Source organism: Melanerpes formicivorus, unplaced genomic scaffold, assembly GCF_026170545.1.
Source record: "Melanerpes formicivorus ecotype bairdi unplaced genomic scaffold, bMelFor1.0.p_v2 SCAF_7, whole genome shotgun sequence".
NCBI lineage: Eukaryota > Metazoa > Chordata > Aves > Piciformes > Picidae > Melanerpes > Melanerpes formicivorus.
Genome location: NW_027142359.1, coordinates 1,716,429 through 1,734,669, shown reverse-complemented (window position 1 = coordinate 1,734,669; position 18,241 = coordinate 1,716,429). Strand labels below are relative to the sequence as shown.

Here is an 18,241-nt window from a genome sequence, read left to right as displayed (position 1 = left end):
GGACTGGTTTAGGTCAGACCCTTGGTGTATTGTTTTGAACAGGGTTTTCTCCCTGCTACTTGTTTTCCCTGAAGTCTTGTGGATTTGGTTTCTTGAGAGAAAGAACAAGCTTGGTGGGACCTAGAACAGCAAACCAAAATTCCCTAAAGCTCTTCTTTAAACATCATGGTAATTTTTTGTGACTGTGGCACACCTGCAGGCTGGTGTCATCTCTCCCTGAGCTGCTTGGGGTGAATCTGGTGTAGTTGAAGCTTTTTGGTGCATCAGCTTGACCTTTAACATAGAAAAAGGATGTGTGGAAATAGCATTTTCCTACTGTAATCAGTTGGGATTATCTCTTACTCTGTTAGTTTTTTCCCTCTGCTTCTCTAATAGAGATTTTTACCCCAGTTTGAGACAAGAATGCTGGAGGTGTCACTGCCTTACCTGGGCTACATTCTCAGCAGTAGATGAGGAGGAGAAGATTCTTTTCTGTTTGTGCTCTGTGTGTGTGAGACGATTCCATTTCTCATTGGATATGAACTGAAAGACTGAGGACCTAATTTTATTCTAAAGTGTTAGAAATCAAAATACTCAATGATAAGTATCTTGGGATCTGGGGAAGATGTTTGTTGTGTGTTCTGCTCTAATTAATTGCTACGTTTGCTGGGGTTTCCTTATTGCTTTCATCCATGGACAGCAACATTCCCTGATTAGAAATTGAAAGGAAAATAAACCGTCTTGTCTGCATGCTGGCTCTGCCTGATCTTGCTGCTGCAGAAGCCTCTGAGGAAATGCTGAGCTGTTATTTCAGATTGCTGACTAACAGCTTGGCCCTGTAGCTTTGTAGCACAAGCCTGACCTTCTGCCTGCTGGCACAGCTCTGCTGAGACTGATGTCTTGTAGCTGGAGAAAAAGGTTTCTGTGTGCCCGGTGAGCATGTAGGGAGATGAGCTTGTGTGATCTGTGAGGTTCTACTGAGGGAAGAGCTCTGGCTGGCCTTGCTGTGCTGTGGGGCTGTACCCATGTAGCTATATTGGCAGAGGCTTCTCCAGTGTGTGTGCTAGGCCACTGCCTCCCATCCAGGCAGATTTTCACGTGTTCTGTCACCTGAGGTGAATTTTGTGAAGTAACAGTGAAGGGAACGTGCTTGGGGAAGGTGCTGGCTAACATGTTACGTTTTAAGGTGATGCTTCATGAGATTGTCCTACACAAACAAGCATAGCTAGCAATGAGGAACCTGTCCAAACTCAAAGGCTGTGGTCCTGATTTGGTCACAAAAATGTTTTCTGCAGCGTTTTTTGTACTGTATTATCCTGCTTGCTTTCAGCCTCCAGAAGCAGATGGAGCATCACCACGGCCCTACCAAAAAACCAAGGTGCAATCCTGGTTTTTAATGCATGCTTTGTAGTGGTACAGACTGAAGTGGGTTTTGCACTGCTGCAGGCAGAATGATGGTGTGGAGGGAGAAGAGGAGGCTTGCTGGGGACATACCAAGTTTGATCACAGTTGTGGGTTCCCACCTAGTTACGTGCAGAGTAGATGAGGCGGGCAGCAGTTTCTGGGTTTGGACCACGGCTTTCTTCCAAGTGAGGATTAACTCCTTGGTAATTCTGCCATGGAAAAGGGAGTGCAGTCTCATTCCATTCATGGCCATAGGCAAGTCATGAAAATAGAACTCATCCATATTTTATTGACTGTTCATTCAGGCTGTATCCGGTGCTTCTTTGGCTTGTGTTCTCCAGTGTCCTGCTGAAGGGAAGATCAGTCACATACATATTTTAGTTTGTGATATCCCTAGTTGAAGAATGATGTCACTTTCAATTTGCAGGCTCTAAAATTGCCTCCTCACCTGCTAGCAGGCTGCTTAGTCAGCATTCAGAGTTTTGTTCACTTGTGGAAAGGGCTAATCTCAATCCTACCTATGGTGTGTGATTCCTACGGATAAAGCAGGCTCTTTGTGTGCTTGCCCTCAGCTCTCTTTGATTTTGGGAGCAGAAAAACTCAGAGTTCTCATTGTAGTACAGGGTGTAGCATGTAGGTCTGAACTTTACCACAGGAAGTCTGAAAAAGCAGGAAATGACAAGGTTTGGGGTAATGTTTAAATTGTATTGAGAGCCCACTCCTGGCAGTAAATCCTCACAGTGCCTCTGGTCTTCACGCTGCCCAAGACAGTGAACATAGCAGCAGCTATGGTTTGCTCAGGCTTGGCCCACAGTTTGCAGCCTTACCTGTCACAGCAGAAATGGGCTAGAGGGAAATGAGCAGCATTCCTCAGTCTCGCAATGTGGTGTGCAGGCGGTGCTCCTACCACCACTTGGGAATCCCCAGTCCTTGTCCTTCATGACAGTCTTGTGTCTTGGCCTGCCTATGGTTTGGAAAGCCTCAGTATTCTTGCTTTAATCCAGTTGCTTATGGAGAAACAAACCTAGGTTTGTGTTTTAGTTTAGATATTGTGTAATATATTCCACTAACAAAAAACTCTATACCCCCCACTCCCACCCCTGAGCCATTTGGAGAGGCCACTTCTCCTGCCATGCTGCCTGCAATTAGATTGCAAAGCCTGTTTGTTGTTACTCTGGGAGCAGTGAGTCACTGTAAACCCCTTTAATTCTCTTACATCAGAACTGCAACTTACATCCTGCTTTTTCAGTCCCTGTTCCTCAGCTAAATTAATAGCATTTCCCTAATAGATGGGTAATAAAACATTTGCAGGGTATTAGATTTTTGGTTTGACTGAATGCAGTGACCAGGAAGCACTGCCAGCTGTGCAGAGGCACTCTATACTTCCATCCCTGGTGGTTTTAAGCGTCTGATCTTGATGGGCGTTTGTTTTGTTGAGCTTTTAGTAGCTTGGACTTTCGGTCAGACCGCATTATGGCTGTGTAAGTGAGTCAAATAAGCTTTGTGGTTTTCAGGGGCTGTGTCTTCCTTTAGATGAAGATCAGGCACCTATGGTTCAGTCCTTCTAAATCTATTATATTCCAAAGTTTTTCTAGGAAGATGGCTAGAGAGTAAAGTTATACTGCTTCTGCAAGGATCTTGTGTCAGAGGATGCTGCTGCTGAAGGCTTCATGCACCCCTTCTGAGGACAACATTCAGTGGTTGTGTTCTAGAGGAAGATGCAAGTGAGGGGCAGGCCTGCTGAAAGGTGGCAAAGCAGCCTCTGGCTGTGGGATGTAGGTGATCTGGACAGTTATGTCTGCAGTTCTGCACTGGGAAGGTGCCTCCCTGTGCACAGAGCTTGTGGTGTGATATTCATGAATGCAGCCTGTGTGATTGCCCAATGTGGAGAGCCCCTAAAGGGCAGGAAGAGGATATGAAGGGAAAGGCAGGCTGAAACTTGACAAAACATGCCCCTGTTTCAGCCGGCTCTGTGGCAGGCTCTCACTTCAAGGAAACTGCGTAAACTTAACCTCAGATGTCATCAGAGGAAGTCCTCATCTGGAAATGAAGAGCTGATTGTGCTCAGTTCCTTCACCTCAGCCTGCTGGCAATATTTGTGATGGTTTGTTCTGCATCACATAGACCTCACCAGTACTTTGGGAGTGGTTGACTCCCTTGCAGCATCACAGAATGCTAGTTTGGTCCCCACCGTCAGGCTGTAGAGGTGAGTGGCTTTCACCATTTTGTGACAGAGGGGCAGGATGACAGCTGCCAGGCAACAGATACCCACCAGGAAAGCAGGAGAACTTTGCATTGATTTGATGTTGCTGTTTGCTGTGGAGCTGTTGCTGTGACCACAGAGAACGCAGGGGTGCAACTGCATGTCAGTAAGGTGTGTGGCTGCTGCAGTAAACAGCAACAGGACAATAAAAATGCCTATCTTACCTGTTTGACTGCTAGAAGGACAGGTAGGCCCCAAAAGTTCCATTTAGGTTATTCAGTAAATGCCCTATTTTCTAGAAGTCTTATTATAGCCATCAAGGGATGCAGGATGCTTGGCTCTATTAAAATGTGGGCTACTTATTCAGGCAGGGGCAGGAACTTGGTTTAAAACCCAGCTTTTTATTTCATATTGGTGCCTTTTTGAGTTTGCACTGACAAGCCCCTTCAGCTCTCATTTTCCCAGCTTACCTGTGTGTGAGTTGGGAAATGGTTTGTCCTTATCTTTGTAAAACAGTGCCTGGTGAAAAGAGCGGCAGAGGAGCTTGGTGTTGCTGTTGAGTTAAATGTGTGTGTGCTTGCAAACAGAATCAGCAAACTGGCACTTGGTCAAGAGAAGCAGCTTTTGAGTTTAGAGGGCTGTACTTCTGAATCCAGTAAGAATATTGAATGCAACCCAGATGGCATCCTGGAGGGAAGTTTTGTGGCATCAATTAGCTTGTAGGTGACCATGCTTCTAGCCAACTGTGAGTTATTTGGCAGCTTGCCACGTGACTGCTGGTGAAAATGCAAGAGCAATGAGATGAGAGTTCCTGAGAGACAAAGAAAAAGATGTCTTCACTTGAAAAAAGAGATTTGTGGATAATGTTTCTTAGATGATTTAGGCTGCCTGCTCTTGTCCAGCCACATATTTCAGCCTCATTTATGTACACTTCTTTGCCACATTTGTATGAATAAACCCATTTTAAAGTTCTCTCACATTTTGTTCTCTGGAAGGGATCTGCAAACAGAAGGGCCACCAATAGATGGGCCAGTGCCCTGGTAGCTTTAGGAGGTGAGCTTAGTTCAGCATTTCCTCTGGAAGTGATGTTCTTATCTAGATTTTAAGACTTGGATATTTCTGCTGCAGGGAGTTGCACTCTGGACTCAAATGGAGCTGCCAAATGCCTAAAAACCTGACTGGATGGTAGTACCACAGCTTCATCTCTTCTCAATGGGAACTGAGTCTGAGGAGCACCCATTATGGGCCAGTGACTTCCCCAATACCAGAATGAACTGGGGATGGGGTTTGTTGACTTACAGAATGCTCACCAGCTTACAGAAATATTTCTGCTTTCTTTTTTTGTTTAAAATCTGTTTTAAGGAGACTTAAAATAATCTCCATGAATCAGGTGCTAGCATTTCAGCTGGGTTTTGCATCTGTGCGATGAGGGATAATTAGGTTTGTAGAGCAGATGTTCTGGAAGCCTGCACTGCAGCGTGCCTGCCTGTTTCTGGCTACAAAGATTTACCCCTGGGTGTGCTTGTTTCCTTTTTATGTAGGAGAATGGCAAATTCCCAGTTTTCTATATCCAGTAAGGCCTTCAAGATCTCAGACCAGATTTAATCAGTAAATGCTTCACTGAGAGCTTCAGAAAGGAGCAGATTTGCTCCCAAGAATTTCTTAGCTGCTTAGTGCTGAGCTCTGCACTTGAAATGTGTTGTTGCTGTTTTCAAAATGAGCAGAAGTATTTGCAAGGAAGTAATGATGACGGTGAGACTTTTCCCTCCATTCTCCTGAGGCATAACCATTACAGAAAAAGCCCCCAGGGACAGCAGAAGGACACCTGCCTCCACTGCCTGCTGGAGGAGCAAACAGGATTTGATAACTAGCCAGATAGGAACACGAACGGGAATTGTGAATCTGGATGTATGCTAAGCGTCACCTAGGACTTCATAAAAAATAGAATGTTCTTCATGGCACCTTTTTGGTCTGGAGGTGTGGTTTTGCTCAAGTTTTATCACATCACAAGGTTGCATGCTTCTCCTGGTGTAGCTGTTAAGAAAAAGGCAGTGCTTTGCTTTTCACAGAATGGTTTGGGGTGGCAGGGACCTCCAAAGGTCGTCCAATCTAACACCCTCTGCAGTCAGCAGGGACATTCTCAACTAGATCAGGTTGCTCAGAGCCCTGTCAAGCCTCACCTTGAATATTTCCAGGGATGGGGCCTTCTGAAAAGCGTTCAATGGAGGGAGCACTTTAAAGTCCAATGTTGTACTGACTTTTTACTGACCAGGTAATATACAGCTGTGCTTTCCCTCATCATTCTATCAGGTGTGCCTTTATTTCATAGACAAGGGCTCAGGCAGCTGGTCTGCTTTCCAGAGGCCACCAGTTTGCTTCTGTTCCAGAGGGGACAGGACTCTCTCTTTCAAAAAAGACTTTGCTGGGTCATTGCTTCTGGCATTGGTCCATACAGTAGATGTTTTGTTTTTGCAGCCTCAGAAAGATACAATCTGAGAGCACAGCAGCAGCTTGGGAGACAGCACTAAACGTAGAAGCTTTCAAAGCTTCACAAGAGGGCATGTGCAGGGCAAGGGGGAAGATACATTCAAAGTGATGCAGTGGGAGATTGTATTTTGGGATATGCTTTCAAATGAGAATCAAAAATGGACACCATCTTCTTATCTTTTCTGCTGTCTATCTGGACTCAGTTACACTGCAATTCCATCATCATGATCTTGGAGGTGTTTTCCAAACAAAACGGTTATCATAGAATTGTCAGGGTTGGAAGGGATCTCAAGGATCATCTAGTTCCAACCCCCCTGCAATGGGCAGGGACACCTCACACTACATCAGGTTGCTCACAGCCACATCCAGCCTGGCCTTGAAAGCCTCTGGGATGAGACTTCCACCACCTCCCTGGGCAACCTGTTCCAGTGTCTCACCACCTTCATGGGGAAGAACTTTTTCCTAACATCCAATCTGAATCTACCTGGTTCTATTTTTGCTCCATTCCCCCTAGTCCTATCACTCCCTGACACCCTAAAAAGTTCTATGGTTCTATGAGTCTGTGATTCCAGTTTGAAGTCAATGGAAATTGCAGGGATTTCCTTGATCTGGTTCTTGTCTTTCATTGTGACTAGTGAAGAAAGAAACACAGGCATACACTCTGATATTTTACCAGTAAAGCTAAAGCTTAATATTATTTTTAGATCTGATGTTTTAAAATGCCTGCTGAGCAAGCTTTCTGCTTCTGCTTTGCATGAGAATGAACATGGCAATCAGACCCTTATGTAAATAAAACCTGCAGCTTGCTCAATCAATATTTTGTTGGCACAGATAGAAGAAAATCACAGCAGAGCAAGTTAATTTTCACAATTAATGCTGATCTTGCAACAGCAGTCCCAATTTTAAGAGTCACCTGAATCACAGAATCACCAAGGTTGGAAGAGACCTCAAAGATCTCTGCAAAATCCTGGTCAGGGAAGTTTTTCTCTCCAGAGGTTGCATTGTCACAGCATTCTTTTGTTCTGAAGAATTTCCACGGAACTTTTGGCAGGATCCTGTTGGAGAGCTGCATGCTTCTACTCTTTAAATCCCACATGAATTAAGACATGCTGACAACTGAGTCATTCGAGTGACTTTCCTCTCATCCTCAGTGCGGGATGAATCCTCACCATGCTTGGTACACAGGTTCAGTTCCTTCCTCTCAGTCACTTCCAGTGATTATGCAGTGATCTCTCAGCTGCTGCGAGAGAGGGAGTAATAAACGTGGCAGAGGGTTGCTGTGTGAATACAGTTTCTGTTGCTGGCAACATTCAAAGTCTGTTCCAATTTTCACTTTATTCTCTCCAAAGAATCCCTGCAAAATGTTCTAATATCTTGTCAGGGCTGAGCTCCAAGGATACTGTGTGAACTGTCAAGCCCCAGAGTGCTGCAGTGCTTCCTGTGTGCAACGGCAGCTGCTGCAAGGAGGAGATGGAAGAGTGCACTGCTCCCTTCTGCTCCCAACAGCAGGGAGATCTTGTAAGGGGCACTGTAATGTTTGAGTACCTGCTGGGATAGTTTATTTTCTTTTTATCTCTGAGGCAGAAAAATCTCACCAAGCTGTAAGGCACTTAAAATTTGGAAACTCAGCTGCTGATCATTACACCAAGAGTTGAACTTTAAATCCGATGCTGCCAAAGGTGTCTGAGGCTAACACAGTGATTTTGAAGGCATTGGGATGTTTCCAGATACAAGGCTGCTAATTGTCTATCAGGCAAGACCTTCATTTAACCTCTGGGTCCTCTGCAGTGTCTGCTCTTGTGTTGATGGGTTATCGGTCCCTATAAGAAGTCCAATTTAATCCTCAGTCAGAATTCAAACTTCTGTGGCTTTCACATTTTGAAGTCAGTGCTGCTGATCCTGTGGGATCACCAGGTGTGGGTTTAGCAGGAGCTGTGAGGACATCAGTTTTTCCACTCACATGTGGCCAAGGCTCATACTCTCTCCCTCCCCAAGCAGTTGGGCATGGTGCTGCATTCCTATCAAGTCACTGCTCTTGGGCTCATGACTTTCCTGTACGTGGGGGACTTTTGTGACTTAACTTTTCCATTTCATAATAGTGGGTGCTCCTTGGTGGTGCTGTTCCATGTCTCATCTGAATTTTCTTTAAATGCTCTTCATGTTTTGCAGAAATTACAACAGGAGGACTTGCCTCTTACCCTCTTGTCTAGTGGTGACTCTGCAACCTATCAGGTTTATGCAGCTGCCAGGGAGTCAGGTCTCAAAAGTGACCGTCTCAGTGTGGGGAAGAAATGCTCTCCTAAAATAATCAGAGTAGTTGTTCTTTGGAGAGTTGAAGTTATTCTACCACAGCTACCTAGGAATCTTGATTGTTTACCCTAAGTGCAGCTGCTCTTCAGGTGCTGCAAATTCTGTCTGCTTTAATGGGTTTTGCAATTTATCAGATCCACACACACAAAAACAACCCAAATCTTGGCTATCCATAAATGCTCATTCATTTCTATTGACACTGCTGCTGTATTTGAGTCAAAAGGAATAATTAAATAGTACAAGAAATATGGAATAGTTTTCTCTTTCCAGGCTCCAGACATGCCAGCTGTGAGAACGTGCTCATAGGATGGTTTGTTTTGGAAGGAGCCTTTAAGTATCATCTGGTCGAACTCCTCTGCTGTGGGCCGGGACAGCTTCCACTTGATCAGGTTGCTCAAAACCCCATCTGACCTGGTCTTGAACGCTTCCAAAGGATGAGGCATCCTTAACTTCTCTGGGCAACCTATTCCAGTATCTCACCACCCTTCCACAAATAATGTCATCCTTATATCTAGTCTAAATCTCCTCTCATTTAGTTTAAAACCATTTTGCCTTGTCCTACCACTACAGGCTCTCCTAAAAAGTCTCACTCCATCTTTCTTGAAAGCCCCTTTATATATTGAAAAGCTGCTGTAAGGCCTCCCAGAAGCTTTCTCTTCCCCAGGCCAAGTCTGTCTGCTGCAGCAAAAGGAATTCAGGGGTATGGAATGTATTGACACTTGGGTTCTGTGGTGCTGAAGTGTTGGGAATATCTACTCAGCTAGGCAAAGGGGAGGAAAATGCTGAGGTGGTAAAATTGCAGCAGCTTCAGAAAAGAAGCTGCATGGGACTGATCTCACTGTTGGAGGCCAAGCAGCAGCAAGGACGTGAAAGACCAATCTGCTCAGTGATTAGAAAATCCAGCAGTGTGTTTGAGTGTGAGAGGCAGGCCTTGGCAAGTGAAGGCTGCAGCCCTAATGTGGCTTACAAAAAGGACAGATTGGTAGTGGTGTTGGGTATGTTGGGTCCAGGGCTGTGCCTGCCTGCTGCTAGGCTCCATCTAAGGGGGCTGCTGACTCTGTGCTGGGATTTTCTGGTGTCTGTCAGCGCTGAAATGTGTTCATCGAAGGAGCTGCTGCCGGTGTCAGACATCCACATGCAGGGTTGTCACAGTCTGGTTATTCTGCAAAGATTAGTTCTTTTATTGACTTTTTGCTGAAGATTGGCATGCATTTCCTAAGGAAAATCTGGACACCCAGCCCTAAAAATAGCCAACTGGCTTCTAAGTAGTTTGCAGCCAGTCTGTGGCCTTAGAGGAAACAAATCTGTTCATGAGCTTCTGGTAAGCCAATCCAATCTGTGACTCTGTCCAGTCTTTTATGTGTTCTCTTAGCCCAGTGCTTTGACAAGTTCACAAAATCACCCACAGTGGAACCTCTCTCGTGAATTCAGATAGGACTTAGGATGTCAGTGTGGCACTGTACTCTTGTGCTGAAGATGGCTGCTCCAGACAAATCCCGCAGCTGGGTTTAGGATCTCCAACCTATGTCTTGTCTGAGCTATCAAGCAGTTGAACCTTTGCTCACCAAATTGTGCTGTGTCCATGTCATCAATGAGATCAATCAAGAGGGCTCAGAGTGTGTACTCCAGGGGCAGGGATTGATGGGTGCATAACTCGCTGTCCCAGTACTGGCTGAGGTGATAAGGGGCAGGGTATGCAGGGAGGCAGGGAGATGTCAATCCTTTGCTGTCTGCTGGCTCTCTGTCTGCTAGCCTTGGGAAGAAGCCTGGCTCCAGCTGAGTGGGAATAGCTCTTATGTGATGGCAGAGCTTGCAGTGGATTGAGGCAACATGTTTGTGCTTTGCTGCTGTTCAGAAATTAGTTTGGCCTTGACTTCAGCTGCATTTGTGTGACATTGGACAAATGGCTTCACCTCTCTGGGCATCGTTGCTTAAAATGGAAGTGTCAATGTTCTTCCTGGGCTGTGTGAGCTATCACTGGATTAATGGATAAAAATTGCTGTATAAAGTGTAAGCATCCTTTACAATGTGTTTTATCCTGTTTACTTGCAAAATAGCTGAGCTACCTTGAAGTGTCACAACTGGTGAAAGTGTGAGAAAAGACCTTCCATGTTTGCCTGAGTCAAGATAACCCCAAAACTATTATGTGTAAATTGAGATTGCTCTAGAAACATATTTTAAACGGGGTTTGTGTAGTGTTTGAAGTTTGATGTAGTGCAGAACTTTACCTTTTCTAACAAAGTCTCTGAGCTTCACAATTTCAAAAACTGTTTAGGGAGGTAGCAGCATAGAGGTTTTTAAGACTAGGCTGGAGGTGGCTCAGAGCAACCTGACCTAGTGTGAGGTGTCCTTTCCCATGGCAGGGGGTTGGAAGTAGATGATCCTTGAGGTCACTTCCAACCCTGAAAACTCTATGATTCTATACCAAAACCCCTAGATGTGATGAGCAAACCCAGTTAGGCAGAGGAAGAGACCATCATTGTTGTACTTCCAAATAACCCATCTCTTGCTTTGTTTAATTCCTTAGAGTTTAGCCTTTAGCCTCCTAATTTTTAAATAAACTCTTGCTGTGTGTTGTCACTTCTGATTCATAGAATCATAGAACTGTCAGGATTGGAGGGGACCTCAAGGATCATCCAGTTCCAACCCCCCTGCCATGGGCAGGGACACCTCACACTACACCAGGTTGCTCAGAGCCACATCCAGCCCAGCCTTCAAAACCTCCAGGGATGAGGCTTCCACCACCCCCCTGGGCAACCTGTTCCAGTGTCTCACCACCCTCATGGAGGAGATGAGGGGCGAGCAACTGATGTCGTTTACCTGGACCTGAGCAAAGCCTTTGACACTGTCCCACACCACATCCTGGTCTCCAAACTGGTGACACATGGGTTTGATGGGTGGACCACTAGATGGATAAGGAACTGGCTTGATGGCCGCACCCAAAGAGTGGCTGTCAATGGCTCCATGTCCCAGTGGAGGCCAGTGACAAGTGGAGTCCCTCAGGGATCAGTCCTGGGACCTGTCTTATTCAACATCTTTGTGGGGGACATGGCCAGTGGCATTGAGTGCACCCTCAGTAAGTTTGCTGATGACACCAAGCTGTGTGGTGCAGCAGACACGCTGGAGGGAAGGGAGGCCATCCAGAGGGACCTTGACAGGCTGGAGAGGTGGGCACAGGCCAACCTCATGAAGTTCAATAAGAGCAAGTGCAGGGTCCTGCATCTGGGTCGAGGCAATCCCAGGCACAAATACAGGCTGGGCAGTGACTGGCTGGAGGGTAGCCCTGAGGAGAGAGACTTGGGGGTGCTGGTGGACAAAAAGCTCAACATGAGCTCTCAGTGTGCACTTGCAGCCCACAAAGCCAATCAGATCCTGGGCTGCATCAGGAGAAGTGTGGCTAGCAGGTCGAGGGAGTTGATCCTCCCCCTCTACTCAGCCCTGGTGAGACCCCACCTGGAGTACTGTGTCCAGTTCTGGAGCCCCTATTACAAGAGGGATGTGGAGGTGCTGGAACGTGTCCAGAGAAGGGCCACGAGGATGATCAGAGGGCTGGAGCACCTCTCCTATGAGGACAGACTGAAGGAGTTGGGGCTGTACAGTCTGCAGAAGAGAAGGCTCCGAGGAGACCTAATTGTCGCCTTCCAGTATCTGAAGGGGGCCTACAGGAAGGCTGGGGAAGGACTTCTCAGGATATCAGGTAGTGATAGGACTAGGGGGAATGGAATGAAGCTGGAGGTGGGGAGATTCAGGCTGGAGGTGAGGAGGAGGTTCTTCACCATGAGAGTGGTGAAACCCTGGAATGGGTTGTCCAGGGAGGTGGTCGAGGCCCCGTCCCTGGGGGTGTTTAAGAGCAGGCTGGATGAGGCTCTGTCCAGCCTGATCTAGTGTGGGGTGTCCCTGCCCATGGCAGGGGGGTTGGAACTAGATGATCCTTGTGGTCCCTTCCAACCCTGAATGAAACTATGAAACTATGAAACTATCCAATCTGCATCTACCCATTTCTATTTATTTTTTTGCCATTCCCCTACCACAATTGAGAGATGGAGACAAAGCTTGATGCAAGCAAAGTGTCTACTTTATTGTACAAAGTCTTTTCTTTATATAGGCTAACATAATCAAAAGCAACTCGTGATTGGCAATTAGATGTGTCCCTGCAACAGTTACAGACTCATGATTGGCTGCCGAGAAAATGCCAGGGAACACACATCCCTGGGCAAGGCTTCAGACAGGTGTTAGACAAAAGGCAAACGATCAAGCATCTCTTATCTAAGTTCAGAGGGAAGACAAAAGACTCTCATGCAATGTTTACCAGCTCTTATTCTCAAGTTGTTGTGTGGCTTCCTGAGTCACAATGGTCGTTGGTAATCAGCTAAATGCTTTTTTCTCTCTACATAGCTGCAGCTTGTTCACAGGGTTTGTGGCCCACAAGAGCTAAAACATTGCCTTCTATCAGCTGAGCATTGCTTGAGGTTCTACTCCCTAAATTCAGTGCGTCATTCCCCCTAGTCCAATCACTACCCAACACCCTAAAAAGTCCCTCACCAGCTATCTTGTAGGGCCCCTTCAGATACTGGAAGGCCACAATTAGGTCTCCTTGGAGCCTTCTCTTCTCCAGACTGAACAGCCCCAACTCTCTCAGTCTTTCTTCATAGTAGAGGTGCTCCAGCCCTCTGATCATCCTTGTGGTTCCTCCTGGACAGTATTTAAAATGACATTATTCTCTGGCAGTATTTAGAATGACACTCAGTGTAATCCCTAACTACTTTTTAGCTACCGTTACTGAGAAAAAGAACCTTCATATGAGGAGTGGTAAGTCACTGCAAACTAAAAAATAGGGTGTTAAAGGGCAGGTCATTCAGCTTCCTCCAGGCAGCAGGAACAGTGTGCATATGGGCAGCTCCTGGAGATCAGTGGAGATGCCAACATTTCCCTGTGCTAAGTTGTTCCTTCCTCACACCTCCAACATGCAAATCTATGACAATGTTTAGATTCAGACCCTTAGGAATGGAGGGGAAAAGTCATCTTAGATTCTGTTCAAGATGATATCTTTCTTCATGCACATGTGTGCTTAGAATTAGCAGTCCACATGAGCCTTGTCCATTGGATTTGCTTGCTTCTGAGGGTGTCCTGGCCTGTCACCCTGTCCTGGCATGTCATTCTGTCCTCTTGTTTTGCTGTTGTGGAGTCGTTGACTGATTTTCCTGCTTACAGCTATGCTGTTTCCATCCCTGACCTGATGTTTAGCCCTTGGATAGCTCTTGGAAGTGGTAAGTTTTGGTACCATGTTGTTTCATGTCTCCAGGATGTGGTTGTTTGCTGTTTTGTTAAGACCCTTTGTGCCATACCAGACAGTTACTATTTCAGAATGACTTAAAAATCTTGCATCATTATTCTTAGGCACAGCTACAATGGAAAAATTCCTGGGCCTGTGATTCTCAGCCAAAACAGCCCATGGAGGGGCCAGTGGGGGAAAGTAGAAAGCTGGAGTTGGGGCACTGCTTCTGAGAAATCTGGCTTGTATAGTACCACTTAGTAGTTCTGCACTTCACCAGAGCACCACAGTGCTGGGCACTCTGCAGCACATAGCAAAGAGCGGGCTCTGAGAGTTTTCGTTCTATGCCAGATGCTGATAGCTGAGAAGTGAGGAGAAGCATAAAGATAAGTGTCCTGTAGGAGCAGGGTACAACAAGGGCAGAATAAATGATTCCAAGTACCAGTCCATCTCATGCCATTCAGGCATTGGAATGTGCTGCCCAGGGAGATGGTTGAGTCACCAACCATGCATGTGTTTAAAGGTAGTTTGGATGTGATGCTTGGGGATCTGGTTTAGGGGTGAAGCTTGTAGAGTAGGGTTCTGGGTTGAACTTGATGATCCTGAGGGTCTTTTCCAACCTGAATGTTTCTGATTCTGTGATCTTCTTGGCTGTGTGGCTCTTTGCTATTCCTCAAGCCTCTTGGATGCACTTGTAGAGCCATGTTTTTCTCACTGCTCAGAAAACTTTGTCTAGCAAGTGTGGTGTGACTCAAGTTGTGATTGGCAACAGCTATCTGAGACTGTCCCTCAAAGGCTTGTTGAGGTTTGCCTATGACTCAGAGGAGAACAATGGGGAAAGGTTGGGGCAGGACAGAATCAGTAGCCGGCAGTGATGTCTTAGGCCAGCTACTGTCATCACAAACCCCTTGCACTAAGCTAGGAGGAACATGTTGGGGAACACCCTGCTTTGATTCCTCCAGCCACAACGGTTGTCTGCTTTTGTTAGTAAGCTTCCCAGGAAGTCCCTAATCCCTTCAGACACTGGAGTTTGCCTGCTTTTCTGCCTGGATAGTGGGGGGTGCTGAGAGGCTTCTTGTTTCAGAGACAGTTGTGATCTTTAATGCAACTTTTCTCCCTTCTGTGACAAAAAGGAGGCACAAAGCCAGAAGTGGCATGCTGTGCTGTTTATTGCTTGATTTATTTGTGGCCTCGTCTGTCACACAGATGCCAGCTTGTTTTATCTTCATTTATAATAGTCCAGAAGCTTTCACCTGGGCTGATAGACAGTCTGAGGCCAGACAGGGAGGTTCCAGAGGGATATTCTTCTTAGCATGTAGCTTGTTGCTGTGAGGGTTATTTGGTTATTTATTTATTTCCTTCCTTACTTAAACCGCTGCTTCCCTCTCTGACCCTAAGTTGTCTTTCCAGTGCACAGTATGGATAATGAGAAAGAGCTGCCAGCAGTGCTTGGCTTCTGTGCAGCCTTTTATCAATAGTGCTGGCATGGATGCTTCCCACCAGCATGGTGAGAACCTCCTGGAAGACAAATCAGACAGGCCTCTTCCATGGCAATCTTCTTTTACTTTCAAATGCCTAGAAATTATTTTTAAGCTGGAAAACAAACCATACTGTTTTAAATCTAATGAATTCTCATTAATCCTGTTCTCTGATTTTTATCTTAATTTTCTTGCTGGTGTGAAAGTTATGCCCACAGACATCAGCCAGCAGCGGGACATTCTAGGGCTGGTTCAGGACCTGTCAGAGTTAGGCTGCTGCAGGGGCCCAGTCTCATTATTCTATCCTATGACAGACCCAGTTATGGTGGGCTTAGGGATGGAGCCAGAAGTTAGAAAACCATCAATGGAAGCTACACCTAATCTCCTTCAGTGATTATCTTGGGCTCTGAAACTAAGGACATTATACCCCACTAAAACTGGAATTCCCATTAAAAAAACACAACTCTGTGAATGTATACTTGTGGCCAAAATAATAGTCTGATTTCTTTGCTCCCTTTCTGAGCAACTTCCTGCTTCTTTTCACTACAAATCCTGGGGATATGTGCTCATGTCTTCTGCTGGAAATCCAGATGATGTTTAACATATTTCAGTGATTTCTTTGTAGTGATTTGGCTTCCCAGTCCGCCATGATCCATTCACTCTAAGAGCCTGCAGAGTTCCTAATTTCCTTTTTTTTTTTTTTAAATCCTGTGCCATTCATTTTTTTAAAAACACTTTCCCAGCCTTTCTCTTCTTCATCTCCTCTCCCTGCTAACCATTCAAGCTTGCTGGAGGACATGGGAAGATGTAGGAATTGCTGTAGCCTGGGCACTTCAATTTGCACACCCTTTGTCCTGGCGTGTTTCACGAGCAATGATTTGAAGAAGAGTATGTAGGTGTAAAGGAAAAATTGCAGCTCTTTGCCTGCAGCTCTTGGAGCTCTTGTGCTGTGGAATTCTTGTGCTTTATTTCTCAGAAACTTCTTGTGTGGGTCTCTCTAGCTTATTTCTGAAGGAAACCAGCCAGGTGAGGCTCTTCAGGGTGTGTAGAACATTGCATGACTGCTTTGTGGGTTGGTTTATTTTGTCAAAACAGGAATAGCCACGCGAAAGGGTGGAATAAATCTGGACCCCAGGAGTGGTGCATTGTAATAATGACTTGCAAATCTGCACCTGCAACCTTGTCCTGTGCAAAGCTTGCTGACTTCCTGCAAAGCTGCTTCCTGAACAGCTTGAAATTAGAGGTGGTTGGTTTACTTTAAGCATACCCACAGGTTGCCTTTAAGCACACACATGCACACTCTCTCTCAGAGGTTGCCTTTAAGTCTTGCTGTGTGTGTACACATACACTTGGGGATGTGAACCAGGCTGTCAGCAAGCTTGCTTCCTAGAGAAAAGCTGATGGAAGTACACCTGTCCTTACTGCTGGTGGGGCTTCCTTTTGGAAGTGGTGGCTTCCTGTTACTGCTCACATTCAAGAGCAGGCATCAGAGCTTTGGGATGCCTCTATGTTGACTCTTGTGTAGGTTAGCAGATAGGTGTCAGTTTGGGGTGTGCATGGTTTTAAAGTGTGGAGCTTCCTGGGTTCACTTGTTTCTCTTGAATTTCAATGCAAATTCAATATAGAATCAAGACCCCAAGCCTAGCCATTCCCAGCTCTTCCCCTGCTCTGACCAGCAGTGTAGAAGAAGCTCAGTGACTATTTATGCATTCCTGTCGACCAGCAGCTTGGTTTACTTGTCTCTTTCATCTTCTGCAATGAAGTATGAGCCTTCTGGCTGGGTCATTAATAAAACAGCTAGTGAGTGATTTATTTCACCCAAAGTACTAGTTGGCCATTGTGTCTCCAGTGTCAGCAGTGAATGGCTTTTCTGCTGTTGTCATGGTCTTCCCCTTGGTAATCACAAGGATTCAGGCGAATGCAAAGGATGAGTATCGTGGGGAACTTGCTCACCACACGGCTTGCTCCTGTTGTTCCCATTGTGCAGCTTTCAACTGAACATGAATCCCCTTTTCCTGGGAGACACCAAGATCTCCTAGGCCTTTCAGTAAGAATGCAGGGACCTCATCACATCCCTCACGGAGCAGGGCAGACTAGACTGGTGTAGCCAGTAGAGAAAAATTTCTTTTTTCCCAGGATGCTGAAGATAGATGGTGTCTGCCCTTCTTCCTGGTCTGGATGCTGTCTTCCAAACCATCTCTGCATGTCTGATGTCTTCATGGCTCCAAGTCTTGGCTTTCTTTAGGTTGCCATGGGGAAAAGTGCTGATCACACCTTCAGCAAATATATTATACAGAGCAACAAGTTGCTCTATAGTCTTATTTGAGCACAACCTAAACAATTCTGATGCAGTCAGGAAAAAAACACTATCCCCTACTCTGAATGAGTGCAAGGTCTGTTGAGGAGAGGGATCTTCCTCTAGGGAGTGGAAGTCACAGAATCACAGAATGTTAGGGGTTGGAAGGGACCTTGAATGATCATCCAGTCCAACCCCCCTGCCAGAGCAGGATCACCTAGAGCAGATCACATAGGAACACATCCAGGTGGCTTTTGAATGTCTCTAAAGAGGGAGACTCCACAACCTCCCTAGGCAGCCTGTTCCAGTGTTCTGTCACCCTCACAGGGAAAAAAATTCTTCCTCCTGTTTCCATGGAACTTCTTATGCCTCGACTTCCAGTGTTGCCCCTTCCCTGTGCTGTCACTGGGCATCACCAAGCAGAGCCTGACTCTGTCTTCTTGGTGCTCACCCTTTACATCTTTATAAATATGAATGAGGTCACCCCTTTAATCTCCTCTTCTCCAAGCTAAAGAGTCCTCAGCTCCCTCAGTCCCTCCTCATAAGGAAAGATGTTCCACTCCCCTAACAATTTTTGTGGTTCTGTACTGGACTCCAAGCAGTTCCCTGACGTGCTTCCTGAACTGAGGGGCCCAGAACTGGACACAATACTCCAGATGCAGCCTCACCAGGGCAGAAGTTAATTGTTGTGGATTTGGACCACTGTTCAGTTAACAGGCCAGAGTTAGCAGATGTTTCAAAGCTGGATCATTCAGCAGTAAACTACAATGTGGCAAGAAGTGTCTTGGCATAGCTAGACACAAAGTTCTGAA

At 45.9% G+C, this 18,241-nt stretch overlaps 1 protein-coding gene across 4 annotated transcripts in view; it reads left to right on the top strand.

The window, feature by feature from the left end:
- The window catches only part of LRP8 (LDL receptor related protein 8), a 204,610-nt gene that overhangs the window by 12,591 nt on the left and 173,778 nt on the right, over positions 1–18,241 (top strand). The gene's annotated exons all lie outside the window — the stretch shown is intronic.